We start from the raw sequence: 15444 nt of genomic DNA, 5'->3' as shown, positions 1-15444 counted from the left end.
TGGATTCACTTATTCTCCTGTTAGGCGCATTCACACTTAGATCCAGGGAAAAATTCCTCAGTGAACACTTGAATCCCTATTACATTAGTTAATAAAAAATATTGTGTTCCTATATAGCATATGTTTATAAAACTCTTCCTACTGTTTTCTTATTCTGCTTTAAAACAACTCTGCAAAGGAGGTAGGGAAATATCACTTTCTATATTTTAGGTGGTGGGACCAGGTTCAATGCTGTTAGCACTTAGCTTATACCAGTCTGTGAATAATGGTCCAAGAATTTGAATTAAGTTCTAGTTAAAGCCTATTTTTATGTCAATGAAACCATCCCATCCTATCTTCAAAATGCGCAGTTCTTCAAACTGAAATGAGTAGCAGAATTGATTTTTTCTTTTTAATGATAGGTTTGAAAGTATGAGTTAGCAAAAAAACCTATGTAAAGTAGTAATTCCTTCTGATCTGTCAAGACCCTACACAGAACACTAGGGAGAGATACCCAGCAAGTTGAAGGTATGATTTCATTACAAATGGAAAAATAAATTTTGATTATATACGTGTTCCAATGCCATTGTCTCAAATAATCCCGCCCCCTCCTTCTGCCACAAAGTCCAAAAGACTGTTCTATACATCTGTGTCTCTTCTGCTGTCTTGCATACAGGGTTATCATTACCATCTTTCTAAATTCCATATATATGCATTAGTATACTCTATTGGTGTTTTTCTTTCTGGCTTAATTCACACGTGTACACCCGTGGCGGATTCATGTTGATGTGTGGCGAAACCAATAAAATATTGTAATTAGACTCCAATTTAAATAAATAAATTTAATTTTTTTTAATGGGGGGGGAGGTGGGAGAGGGGTTCATGTTTGGGAACGCATGTAAGAATTAAAGATTTTAAAATTTAAAAAATAAATAAATAAATAAAATTAAAAAAAAAACAAAACAACAAAAAAAAAACAAAAAAAATAAAAAATAAAAAAGAAAGAAATTTTGAAAGAAAAAATTAAGTAAACTCAAGCCATAGGAACATACAGTTTTACTCATATTAATGATCAATGATTAACTAATGCTTTGAGGAATTGGATGGTAGGTAACAAGTACAGCTAAACAAGCAAGTTGAGATCAAAATGAATCATTTTGATTTCTATAACTGTCTCATGTTCTCATAACTCATGTTGCAGGAAGAAGGGTAAATTAATAAAAGTTATGAGTGCACAGCACATCTCTTCCAAACTAAGTTCTAGTAACTCCCTCTGCAAAACACAGATGTTTACCTAGAATACCAATATATTATTCTCAGCAATACACATTCTATCAAGTTACTATTTTGTTCCTTATGAATATAATAAAAATGCAAAATGGACATTGTGAAATGGAATCACAAAAAATAACCATAGCTTCACTTGTCTACATTTTACCTTGCAATCAATTTTAAAAATATGCCTAATGAAACCTATTATCAAATATGGTGAGCCACTTGGGGGGTCCTTATATTTTATAGCTTTAAGGATCTCGACTAGAGACTAGAGATCTTGTCAAGAAAATTAGAGATACCAAAGGAACATTTCATGCAAAGATGAGCACAATAAAGGACAGAAATGGTATGGCTCTAACAGAAGCAGAAGATATTAAGAAGAGGTGGCAAGAATATACAGAAGAACTATATACAAAAGGAATCTTCATGATCAAGATAATTACAATGGCATGAACACTCACCTAGAGCCAGACACCCTGGAATGTGAAGTCAAGTGGGCTTAGGAAGCATCACTATAAACAAAGCTAGTGGAGGTGATGGACTTCCAGTTGAGCTATTTCAAATCCCAAAAGATGATGCTGTGAAAGTGCTACAATAAATATTCCAGCAAATTTAGAAAACTCAGCAGTGGCCACAGGACTGGAAAAGGCCAGTTTTCATTCCAATCCCAAAGAAAGGTAATGCCAAAGAATGCTCAAACTACTGCACAGTTGCACTCATCTCACATGCTAGCAAAGTAATATTCAAAATTCTCCAAGCCAGGCTTCAACAATATGTGAATGGTGAATTTCCAGATATTCAAGCTGGATTTAGAAACAGCAGAGGAACCATAGATCAAATTGCTAGCATCCACTGGATCGTTGAAAAAGCAAAAGAGTTCCGGAAAAAAAAAAAAATCTACTTCTGCTTTATCGAGTACTGCAAAGCCTTTGATTGTGTGGATCACAATAAACTGTGGAAAATTCTTCAAGAGATAGGAATAGCAGACCACCTTACCTGCCTCCTGAGAAATATGTATCCAGGTCAAGAAGCAACAGTTAGAACTGGACATGGAACAACAGAGTGCTTCCAAATCAGGAAAGGAGTATGTCAAGGCTATATATTGTCGCCCTACTTATTTAACTTATATGCAGAGTACATCACACTAAATGCCATGGATGAAGCACAGGTTGTAATCAAGATTTCTGATTACAGAAATATCAATAAACTTTGTTATGGAGATGACATGACCCTTATGGCAGAAAGTGAAAAAGAACTAAAGAGCCTCTTGACGAAAGTGAAAGAGGAGGGTGAAAAAGTTGGCTTTTTTACTCAACATTCAGAAAACTAAGGTCATGGCATCCAGTCCCATCACTTCATGGCAAATAGTTGGGGAAACAATGGAAACAGTGACAGATTTGATTTTTGGGAGCTCCCAAATCACTGCAGACGGTGATTGTAGCCATGAAATTAAAAGACGTTTGCTCCTTGGAAGGAAAGTTATGAGCAACCTGAATAATATATTAACTAGCAGAGACATTACTTTGCCAGCACATGCAAAGCTATGGTTTTTCTAGTAGTCCTGTATGGATGTGATAGTTGGGATATAAAGAAAGCTGAGTGGTGAAGAATTGATGGTTTTGAACTGTGGTATTGGAGAAGACTCTTGAGAGTCCCTTGGACAGCTAGGAGATCCAACCAGTCCATCCTAAAGGAAATAATTCCTGAATATTCATTGGAAGGACTAATGCTGAAGCTGAAACCCCAATACTCTGGCCACCTGATGTGAAGAGCTGACTCATTGGAAAAGACCCTAGTGCTGGGAAAGATTGAAGGTGGGAAGAGAAGGAGATGCCAGAGGATCAAATGATTGGATGGTATCATTGACTCAATGGACATGAGTAAGCTCTGGAAGTTGGTGATGGACAGGTAGACCTGGTCAGCTGGGGTCCGTGGGATTGCAAAGAGTCGGACATAACTGAGCGGCTAAACTGAACTGAACTGAACTCACTGAAGGATAGATGTTTCATGATGTTTCTTTAATCGAGCACCAGTTTTAAACATTAGTTGTCCTTCTTTCTGGCAGATTAAATGATGCTTTAGATCACCGAAGGCTATAAAAAATTTGCCAGCAATATCAACTCATAAAACTAACTAGAATGAATGTTTCTAGCATCTGTTCTTTTTTTCCTCCTTACTCCTCCTATACAAACCTAGACATGTGAACCATCTAAACTCTTTCTTATATAATGAAAATACAAGTTTTGAGGAGGAAGAAGCATCTGTTGCTGTTATTCTTGTGACTATGTTAAACAGATTTTAACTAAATACACTATCTCTAATCTTTAGGGAATCAACTTTTTAAATAGTTCTTAAAAACAACAAGCTGGATTATTTAAACACCGTATATACCACTATTCCCACAATGCCAGACATCAGATATATTTTTCCAACGTTTTAGTTTGATATATTGCAGACCTGAAAAATAAGATGTTAGACTTTGTTTTTTTTTTTTTTTTAATTGTGGTATAGTTGCTTTACAATGTTTTGTTAGTTTCTGCTGTATGATGAAGTGAATCATCTGTATGTACACATATCTTTTCCCTCCTGGATTTCCCACCCATTCCCCTGTAACACCCCTCTAGATCATCACAGAGCACTGAGCTGTGTTTCCTGTGTATATAGGAGATTCCCACTAGTAAGCTGTTGTACACATCCATATGTCAATCCAAATCTCTCGGTTCATCCCATTCCCCTTCCTCCCACCTCCAAGTCCACATGTCTGTCCTCTACATCTGTGTCTCTATCCTTTCCCTGCAAAAAGTTCTGTACCATTTTTTCTAGATTCCACATATATGTATGAATATACACAATGGATTAGTCATTAACTTTTATGCCCAATGTAATAGAAAGCATTATTAGAGTCACTCATTTACTCCTTCGTTGATTGGTTCAGGTTTTAATATCTTCTAGAGTTGAAATTTGAGTTCTAGGTGCTGACAGTTGATACATAAGAAGCTATTCTTTCTTTCACCAAACTCAAAACCAGAAAAGGAAGAAATATGAAGAAATCTGAAGGTTTTTGTTATATGCTAGCAGTTGAGATAAATGTACTCAAAGTTTGCTGTGGCATCTTAGTCTGGATAATGGGTCAGAAAGGAATCACAAAGGAAATGACACTTATGGCAAATTTTGAAACTGCAATTCAGGTTGGCTGCTTTATTTTGTATGTAAAGTTGTATGGTGTCTTCTGTAGTTCTTGCATTGCAGGCGGATTCTTTACCACTGACATACCAGAGAAGCCCATATTTGCCAAGTATCCCTTTACAAATAGAGCATAGTAAATATTTCAGACTTTGTGAGCAAAGTGATTGCTTGAGAGAAGCAGTCAAGCCAGCCACTGAGAAGAAATTGAGCAGAGGGTTCATGGGATCATAGGTTTTTTGGCACTGCTTGTGAGTTTAATAGACTTATTCTTAAAATATATAAGCTAAAGTATGCAGAAAATGAAGTCTCATGATATCTGAGAGGAAGAGAATTAGTGGATGTAGCTGAAAGGTAAGTATATGTTCGTTGTAATATGTCTGTTGATTTTTCTGAGTGTTTAAACATAACAGTATAAAAGATTTAGTTTCTCCACATACCTGCCAGCTTTTTTTTTAATCTATTCTAATGTAGTGACATTTCACTGTGGTTTTACCCTTGATTCCCCTATTAGCGACTCACCTATTTGTTGTCTGTATAGACTCAACTGAGTTGCCTGTTTATATTATATGTCCATTTTCTGAATCGAATCATTTGCTTGTTTTTTAATTGTTGGATGTTGAGAGTATATTATATAGTCTAAGATTTGTCTTTTGACAGATAAATGGTTTGAAAATATTTTCTTCTAGTCTGTAGCTTATCTTCTTATCCTAATAACTATTTGTTTTTCCTCAGGCAAAATTAATTTTGATAGTTGTGCTTTATCATTTATTCCTTTAGTGATTATGCTGTTGGTCTTATGTCTAAGGAATTTTCATCTCTCACCTTAGGTTCTAAAATTGTCTATATTATTTTGAAAGTTCTATAGTCTAAGATTTTATATTTCAATGCATGATCCATGTATTGTTTTTGTATGAGAAATTATTTTTTTTATTTTTTTGGCCTATGGATATTTAGTTGCTCCAGCACCACTTATTGAACAAATTATACTTCCTCTTAACTGCATTTGTATCTTTATCAAGAATTAGTTAGACATATTTGTATGGTTTTATTTCTGGGTTTCTGTTTCATTGATCTATGAATTTATCCATTTGGTTATCCTCCCATCAGTACCATACAGTGTTGATTAATGTATTTATGGTAAGTCTTAATGCCAGGTTGAATGATTTATCACAATTTATTCTTATTTTTCCAAAATTATTTGGCTAGTTAATTCCTTACTTCTCTGTATGCCACTAGAGAAGCATGTCTATATCTGGACCAAAAAAAAGTTTGTAGGGACTAAAAAAAGAAAACCAATTTGTGTTAATTTTAGATTAATTTGGGGAAAATTAACCATGTTAATTTGTTGCTTTATTTTGAAGCATGATTCTTTATACCATTTATATAGTTATATAATTTCTTTAATGTATATTTTGTAGCATGCTTGTCTTGTCATATGTTTACTTAGGTCCTCCCTGACGGCTCTGTAAAGAGTCCACTGCCAAGCAAGAGATGCAGGTTTGATCCTCAGAGAAGGAAAAGGGAAACAATTCCAGTATTCTTGTCTGGGAAACCCCATGGACTGAGGAGCCTGACGGGCTACAGTCCATGGGGTTGCAAAGAGTCAAACATGCTTTAGTGATTAAACAATGTTTTCCTTATTTATAAATTGTGCTGTTTGGCTTATTGTTACTTTTAAGATTATTTACATATTCTCAATACAAGTCTAGATGCAGAGATAAAAGCAAAAAACAAACAAACAAACAAAAAATAAAACCCTACACATACTGTAACACCTCCCACAATAGCAAATGTTCTAATCCCTGTAATAAAGCCTTAAATCTAACTAATTCATAATGCCTCTCTTCTCTGATGAAATTGTTAATGATATCCCATATATTTTTTTGACACTGTTCAAGTTTTTCTAGTTTTTCAAATAATACTCTTTAAGAAAAAATCCACTGCAGAATTACATATATGTTTTTTTAATTATCTTGAAAATGTTTCTCCTCCAGGTTACAATAGTTCTGTGTTGTTCCCACAGTTTTCATATCTGTGTTAGTTTGGTATTGCTGTGCAACAAAATACACATTGCAATAGATTCAGGGCTCTCTCATCATTACCTCACAGTTTCTATGTTCTCTGCTCAGAATCTAGCAAGGTAAATTATCAGGCTCTCTGGACATGCTCTCACAGGGAGACTGGGGACTTCTCCTAAGCCTTTAGCTCCTTGTGCTTCTTATAGTATGAAAGTCCCTGCTTTCATGCTGCCTGTTGACCCAGACCTGTTCTCAGCTCCTAGAAGTCACTTCAGTCCCTAGCCAATGCCCCTCTGTCAACAGAATAACTTTTCTCTTAAAAGTTAGCAGGGGAATATGTTGTTTAGATTTTCACCCATTTAGGCCAGGCTTTGTCAATATTTTCTCTCTTGTAATGAACCCAAGTTCACCTAGTAGTGGCTCGATTGCATTAATAAAATATCTTTATCTTTGCCATATTCTCTTTGCTACAGGCAAATCACAAATTCTGTCTTCACTCAAGAGGATGGGGTTTATTATTCTATGGTTCATAAATTACATGTGGTTCATACCCTTAGGGTATGTCTGTCACATTAATGTGAGTCTTCTTAAGATTACAGGCCTGCTCCCCCTCTATTTACTTCTCTCCTCTGATATTTTACTATAAGCAATAAGAAAGCAACAAGCCACTCCACAGTTTGCTTGCTGCTGCTGCTGCTTAGTCGCTTCAGTTGTGTCCGACTCTGTGCGACCCCATAGACGGCAGCCCACCAGGCTCCCCCGTCCCTGGGATTCTCCAGGCAAGAACACTAGAGTGGGTTGCCATTTCCTTCTCCAATGCATGAAAGTGAAAAGTGAAAGTAAAGTTGCTCAGTCATGTCCAACTCTTTGCAACCACATGGACTGTAGCTACCAGGCTCCTCCGTCCATGGGATTTTCCAGTCAAGAGTTCTGGAGTGCGGTGCCATTGCCTTCTCCGACAGTTTGCTTAAAAACCTCCTAAACTAAATACCCTGGTTCATCATTCAAAGGTTCTAGCTTCCAAAAAAAAAAAAAAAAAAAAAAGCCCGACCACCACCAAGTGTTCAATTTCAATCATATTTGTTGATACTTTATTGAAAAGTAGAGACATTACTTTGCCAACATAGGTCCATCTTGTCAAGGCTATGGTTTTTCAGGTGCTCATGTATGGATGTGAGAGTTGGACTGTGAAGAAACCTGACCGCAGAAGAATTGATGGTTTTGAACTGTGGTGTTGGAGAAGGCTCTTGAGAGTCCCTTGGACTGCAGAAGATCCAACCAGTCCATTCTAAAGATCAGCCCTGGGTGTTCTTTGAAAGGAATGATGCTAAAGTTGAAACTCCAGTATTTTGGCCATCTCATGCGAAGAGTTGACTCATTGGAAAGGACTCTGGTGCTGGGAGAGATTGGGAGCAGGAGGAAAAGGGAATGACAGAGGATGAGATGGCTGGATGGCATCACCGACTCGATGGACATGAGTTTGAGTGAACTCCGGGAGATGATGATGGACAGGAAGGCCTTGTGTGCTACGATTCATGGGGTCGCAAAGAGTCGGACACGATTGAGCGACTGATCTTATCTGATCTGATCTATGACAAGAATCAACCTATTTCCATTGTCCAATAACATGTTCCCTATTTTTGAGGCCTCACAAAAAAAGCATCTTTAATAGTCATATTTTTACCAGTGTTCTGTTTAAGATTACTTCATCTCAAGAGGACTGAGTCTTTTCCTTAAACTCTCCATTTTTTTCTTTATGATCATTTAACAGAATTGCTTTTAATATTCATATGCTTTTGAACTGTCTTGTTGGAGAAGACTATTGAGAGTTCCTTGGAATGCAAACCAGTCAATCATAAAGGAAATCAATCTTGAATATTTATTGGGAAGACTGATGCTGAAGCTGAACCTCCAATATTTTAGCCACCTGGTGAGAAGAGATGGTATGGGGAGGGAGCAGGGAGGGGAATTCAGGATGAGGAATACGTGTATACCTGTGGTAGATTCATGTTGATGTATGGCAAAACCAATAAAATATTGTAAAGTAATTAACTTCCAATTAGAATAAATGAATTTATATTTTAAAAAATAAATAAAATATATATTTAAAAAATAATGCTGGGAAGGATTGAAGGGAGGCGGAGAAGCAGGCGACAGAGGACAAGGGGGTCGGATGGCTTCACTGACTTAATGGACATGAGTCTGAGCAATCTCTGGGGGACGGTAAAGGTAGAAAAGCCTGGAGTGCTGCAGTTCACGGGGGTGCAAGAGTCAGACATGACTTGCAACTGAGCAACAAACAACAATTTCTATCAATAGTCCTTTCTAGATATTATAACTAGATGCTTTCAAGTGCAGTTCAGTTCATTTGCTCAGTCGTGTCCGACTCTTTGCGACCCCATGAACTGCAGCACGCCAGGTCTCCCTGTCCATCACCAACTCCCGGAGTCCACCCGGACACATGTCCACTGAGTTAGTGATGCCACCCAACCATCTCATCCTCTGTCATCCCCTTCTCTTCCTGATCTCAATCTTTCCAAGCATCAGGGTCTTTTCCAGTGAGTCAGCTCTTCGCATAAGGTGGCCTAAGTATTGGAGTTTCAGCTTCAACATAAGTCCTTTCAATGAACACCCAGGACTGATCTCCTTTGGGATGAACTGGTTGGATCTCCTGCCGTCCAAGGGACTCTCAAGACTCTTCTCCAACATCACAGTTCAAAAGCATCAATTCTTCATCCCTCAGCTTTCTTTATAGTCCAACTCTCATATCCATACATGACAACTGAAAAAAAACATAGCTTTGACTAGATGGACTTCTGTTGACTAAGTAATGTCTCTGATTTTCAATATGCTATCTAGGTTGATCATAACTTTCCTTCCAAAGAGTAAATGTCTTTTAATTTCATGGCTTCATTCACCATCTGCAGTGATTTTGGAGCCCCCAAAAATAAAATCCACCACTATTGCCACTGTTTCCTCTGTTTCCCCATCTGTTTGCCATGCAGTGATGGGACCGGATGCCACGATCTTCGTTTTCTGAATGTTGAGCTTTAAGCCAACTTTTTCACTCTTCTCTTTGACTTTCATCAAGAGGCTCTTTAGTTCTTCTTCACTTTCTGCCAGAAGGATGGTGTCATCTGCATATCTGAGGTTATTGATATTCTCTCAGCAATCTTGATTCCAGCTTGTGTTTCCTCCAGCCAGCGTTTCTCATGATGTACACTGCATATAAGTTAAATAAGCAAGGTGGCAATATACAGCCTTGATGTACTCCTTTTCCTATTTGTAACCAGTCCATTGTTCCATGTCCAGTTCTAACTGTTGTTTCCTGACCTGCAAGAAGGTTTCTCAAGGGGCAGGTCAGTGGTCAGGTATTCCCATCTCTTTCAGACGTTTCCACAGTTTATTGTGATCCACACAGTCAAAGGCTTTGGCATAGTCAATAGAGCAGAAATAGATGTTTTTCTCGAACTCTCTTGCTTTTTTGATGATCCATCGTCCAGGGTCAGGGGTGGCGGCAGAGAGGAACTACCCTACGTCCAAAGTCAGTAGCAGCAGAGAGGAGCTATCCCCTGTTCAAGGTAAGGAGTAGCAGCTGTGTTTTCCTGGAGCAGCTGTGAAGAGGTATCCTATGTCCATGGTAAGAGAAACCCAACTAAGACGGTTGGCTCAGAGGGCATCAGAGGGCAGACGGAGTGAAACCACAATCACAGACAACTAGCCAATCTGATCACATGGACCAAAGGCTTGTCTAACTCAATGAAACTAAACCATGCCATATGGGGCCACCCAAGATGGATGGGTCATAGTGGAGAGATCTGACAGAATGTGGTCCACTGGAGAAGGGAATGGCAAACCACTTCAGTATTCTTGCCTCGAGAACCCCATGAAGAGTATGACTCTTTCAAGCATGTACCTTAAAATGCCCCCAGCCACCACTGTTACTCAATTCCAAAGCTACTTGGACATCTTAGTTACATGGTACACTAATATCAAGAGGGGCTAGAGACTAGAGCTTCATCATGTGAACTGATGGGGAGGGGAGGGGATGGCACATTTTCACCAATTGCCATTATTTTTAGAACACTTAAATATGAAAAAAAAAAATCAAAATTGAGAAGATGAGTTTACCTAGACACTGTTTCTAAGCAAATGGCAATAGTTTTAAACTTTGACCAGCTCACCTTACTGACTGAGGTTAATATTCCTATAAACAAATAAGCAAATGTAGAGTGAATTAACAAAAGTACCAAGAATTCAGACATGAGCAGACTAGACACAGACATGTTTATAGGAGGCTGATTAAAGGAATTACCAGAAATTTTGTTTTATGAAAAAAAGATTTGAAGAATTGACAGAGAGAAGGTGGGATATCTACTTTTAAGTATCTGTATAACAATTATACAGAGAAATGTCTGGATATATTCTGTCTTGTTTCAGAAGACACCTTGTGAACCAAGCCTTAGAAGAGAGGTGCAGGATCTATATTTTATTTAGTTTTAATATATACCACTTGTGATGAATACTTTGCAGACTTAATTCCAGTTATACCACATAAGACACCTGTGAAGTGTTTATTACTAACAAATTCAAGTTTAATCTAACTGATTTTCTAGATTTCCTCGATTTCAATATTTATCTCCTCCCGTTACTACACCTTTATATTTATTTATGTACTAAGTCACTTCAGTCATATCCAACTCTTTGTGACCCTATGGACTGTGGACCACCAGGCTCCTCTGTCCATGGGATTTTCCAGGCAAAAATACTGGAGTGGGTTGCCAGGCCCTCCTCGAGGGGATCTTCCTGACCCAGGGATCAAAACCATGTCTCCTGCACTGCAGACGGATTCTTTACTGCTGAGCCACCCAGGAAGCTGTATTTGTTTATTACATCCAGTACGAATCAAAGTCATATAAATTAAAACAAGCTGTATCTTGGTTTTTCAACTTAGTGAACATTTAAAATTTGAGTTCTTTTTTTTTTTTTTCTGTGTCACATGTGTGCATGTCTGTGCACGTCCATGTGCATACAGAAGCACACCAATAGCAAGGAACAAATAATTATGAATTAATATAAAAACAAAATGTGAGAATACATTTGTAAAAGTTTAGACAATTGTTTTGACAATATAAATAAAAACGTATCTTAAGGGGTATTTACAATATAAAAAAATGCATGCTATATGTATTTTATGCTCTTTTTATAGCAAAAACGTGGAGAGTATGAACTGTTTATAGGCATACACAAGTAAATTTTGATACTCAGATAAAATAGCATAATATAAAACCAATGAAAAATAATAACTACATGAATTATTCTCACAATTGCAAAAGAATTATACTAAAATTTAAATTTAAAGAGCAGCTTATGAACTTAAATACATATTTTCCCACTATGTAAAATATAGAAAAGAAAATTCTTGGGACAAACTATGATGAGGTGTTAATAATAACTGTATCTAGGTGTTATATTGTTTATTTCTTTTGTTCTATTTTTAATATTCAAAATTAGTTTCAAAAATACATTTTAAGTAATCAGAAAAAAATTTAAAAAAAAAAGAAACAAACAAACAAAAAATAGCACCCATAAAGAAAGAAAAATAGATACTCTTGACAAATTCTACTTGGAGATCTAGATAGATCAATGCTCCAGATTTCAGTTCTTTTGAGCATGAAAACTGATTATCTTGTTTCTGTATCTAATAATTAAACCAAGTTTTATAGATATAGTTATAGATATAAAGTGAAAGTGTCAATCACCTGGTTGATCTTGGCCTGGTAAGAGTTCCCTTACCTTCAGTAAAGCCAGCTCCTAAATTTGTAGTGCATCTCATGTCCAACACAACTCATGATCAAGGGAGGACCTACCTTTATGGTGACAGCATTTGTAGAACTCAAATATAATTTTTAAAACTGTCATTTATATTAATTTAAATATAGTATACTTAACCTTTTAATATTTTATTTTGAATCATTTCCCAATCTCACCTGTGTTTGTATCTGTGTGTGTGTATATTATTTATATATATATATATATATATATATATATATATATATATATATGAGTTGAACTACAGATTTGGCATGAACTGCATTACAGATTTAAGGATTGGCTTTATTGGAGGTAAGGGGACTCTGGCTAAGACAAGATCACCCAAAGAGGAGGAGATGAAGCACAGTTCCTTCCATCCTCCCATAACCCCAAAGACCTAGGTTCTGTTGAAATATAATTCCAAGTTGTCCCTTGGTAGACACATAGAGCAATGGTCAGAAAATGTCTGTCTCAGTGGACAATGATCAGACATTTCTACTGACTTGCACCCTGAGTTTCGCTGGCACATCCCAGCACCTGATAGTCATGAGGTATCTTAGAGTCTGGAACTGCCCTCTTCAGATGCTGAAGAGATTAAGTTTGGGTGCACTGATCCTAATGGTACACTCATTTCTGCGTACTTTTGTTCTAAGAATCACTCAGTATGCTTCCAGATCATTTTACCAAAGCTGACAAAGATATTTCAGACAAATGGTAGGGTAGGAAAACAGACAAAACCAATTTCCATTTGTGAATGTGTGATTGTATGTATAGAAGGATAATTGTCTTGAACTGTTCTAGCAGATAGTGTGTAGTTGGTGGGATAAGGTCAGTGCAATAAACAATCAATAAAGAATTGAAATAGACTGCTCAATATTCTGTAGTAAAGGATAGTAAATTCTGATATGATTACTTAAAGAGGAAGATGACTATCTCTCTGGCATGACACCACCCTTATGGCAGAAGGTGAAGAATTGAAGAACTTCTTGATGAAAGTGAAAGAGGAGAGTGAAAAAGATGACTTAAAGCTCAACATTCAGAAAACTATTATCATGGCATCTGGTCCCATGTGGGGCTAGTGGTAAAGAATCTGCCTGTCAATGAAGGAGACATAAGAGATCCAAGTTCAGTACCCTCTAGAAGGAAATGGTAACCCACAGCAATATTTGTGCCTGGAAAATTTCATAGACTGAGAAACCTGGTGGCTACAGTACATGGGTTTGCAAAGAGTCAGAAATGACTGAGTGACTGAGCACATACACACACATGTATATTATAAAAACCTGGTTTACATTTTAAATTTTAAATCATATGTTATCTTCAAAGCATATATATTTCGTATTAAAAGAAAATCTTATGAGTAATGAATATTAATTTTATTTAGGTCTTTCAATATCCAGTCCCACTTTATTCAGTTCAGTTCAGTCGCTCAGTTGTGTCCGACCTTCCGCGACCCCATGAATCACAGAACACTGGGCCTCCCTGTCCATCACCATCTCCTGGAGTTCACTCAGATTCACGTCCATCGAGTCCGTGATGCCATCCAGCCATCTCATTTTTTGTCATGCCGTTCTCCTCCTGCCCCCAATTCCTCCCAGCATCAGAGTCTTTTTCAATGAGTCAACTCTTCGGATGAGGCACCCAAAGTACTGGAGCTTCAGCTTTAGCATCATTCCTTCCAAAGAAATCTCAGGGTTGATCTCCTTCAGAATGGACTGGTTGGATCTCCTTGCAGTCCAAGGGACTCTCAAGAGTCTTCTCCAACATCACAGTCAAAAGCATCAATTATTCAGTGCTCAGTCTTCTTCACAGTCCAACTCTCACATCCATACATGACCCCTGGAAAAACCATAGACTTGACTAGACGGACCTTAGTCGGCAAAGTAATGTCTCTGCTTTTGAATATGCTATCTAGGTTGGTCATAATTTTTTTTCCAAGGAGCAAACGTCTTTCAATTTCATGGCTGTAGTCACCATCTGCACTGATTTTGGAGCCAAAAAATAAAGTCTGACACTATTTCTACTGTTTCCCCATCTATTTCCCATGAAGTGATCGGACTGGATGCCATGATCTTTGTTTTCTGAATGTTGAGCTTTAAGCCAACTTTTTCGCTCTCCTCTTTCACTTTCATCAAGGGACTTTTTAGCTCCTCTTCACTTTCTGCCATAAGAGTGGTGTCATCTGCATGTCTGAGGTTATTGATATTTCTCCCAGCAATCTTGATACCAGCTTGTGTTTCTTCCAGCCCAGCGTTTCTCATTGTGTACTCTGCATTGAAGTTAAATAAGCAGGGTGACAATATACTGCCTTGACATACTCCTTTTCCTATTTGGAACCAGTCTGTTGTTCCATGTCTAGTTCTAACTGTTGCTTCCTGACCTGCATACAGATTTCTTAAGAGGCAGGTTAGGTGGTCTGGTATTCCCATCTCTTTCATAGCTTTCCACAGCTTATTGTGATCCACACAGTCAACGGATTTGGCATGGTCAATGAAGCAGAAATAGATGTTTTCTGGAACTCTCTTGCTTTTTTGATGATCCAGCCGATGTTCACAATTTGATCTCTGGTTCCTCTGCCTTTTCTAAAACCAGCTTGGACATCAGGGAGCTCACGGTTCATGTATTGCGGAAGCCTACCTTGGAGACTTTTGAGCATTACTTTGCTAGCATGTGAGATGAGTGCAATTGTGCGGTAGTTTGAGCATTCTTTTGCATTGCCTTTCTTTGGAATTGGAATGAAAACTGACCTTTTCCAGTCCTGTGGCCACTGCTGAGTTTTCCAAATTTGCTGGCATATTGAGTGCAGCACTTTCACAGCATAATCTTTCAGGATTTGAAACAGCTCAACTGGAATTCCATCTCCTCCACTAGCTTTAAGCATAATTACCAGGTTGCAAATAATTGGACACTGCTGAGTGAGTTTCACTTTCACTTTCATTGCTTATGTTCATCCACAATAACGCTCCACATATGATGGTATTAAATTCCTGAGGCTGCTACAACAAATTACCTCACATTGAGTGACTCAGAATACAGCCAACAAAAATGTGTTTTCTTATAGTTCTGGATGTCAGAAGTTTAAGCCCAGTTTCATTGTGTAGAGTTAAGTTCTTGCAAGTCCTCAATCCCCATGGAGGCTCTGAAGGGAAATTCAGCTGCCCATGGCAGTCAT

Source organism: Capra hircus, chromosome 4 (genome assembly GCF_001704415.2).
Source record: "Capra hircus breed San Clemente chromosome 4, ASM170441v1, whole genome shotgun sequence".
Classification (NCBI taxonomy): domain Eukaryota; kingdom Metazoa; phylum Chordata; class Mammalia; order Artiodactyla; family Bovidae; genus Capra; species Capra hircus.
Note: the sequence above shows the minus strand (reverse complement) of the source record.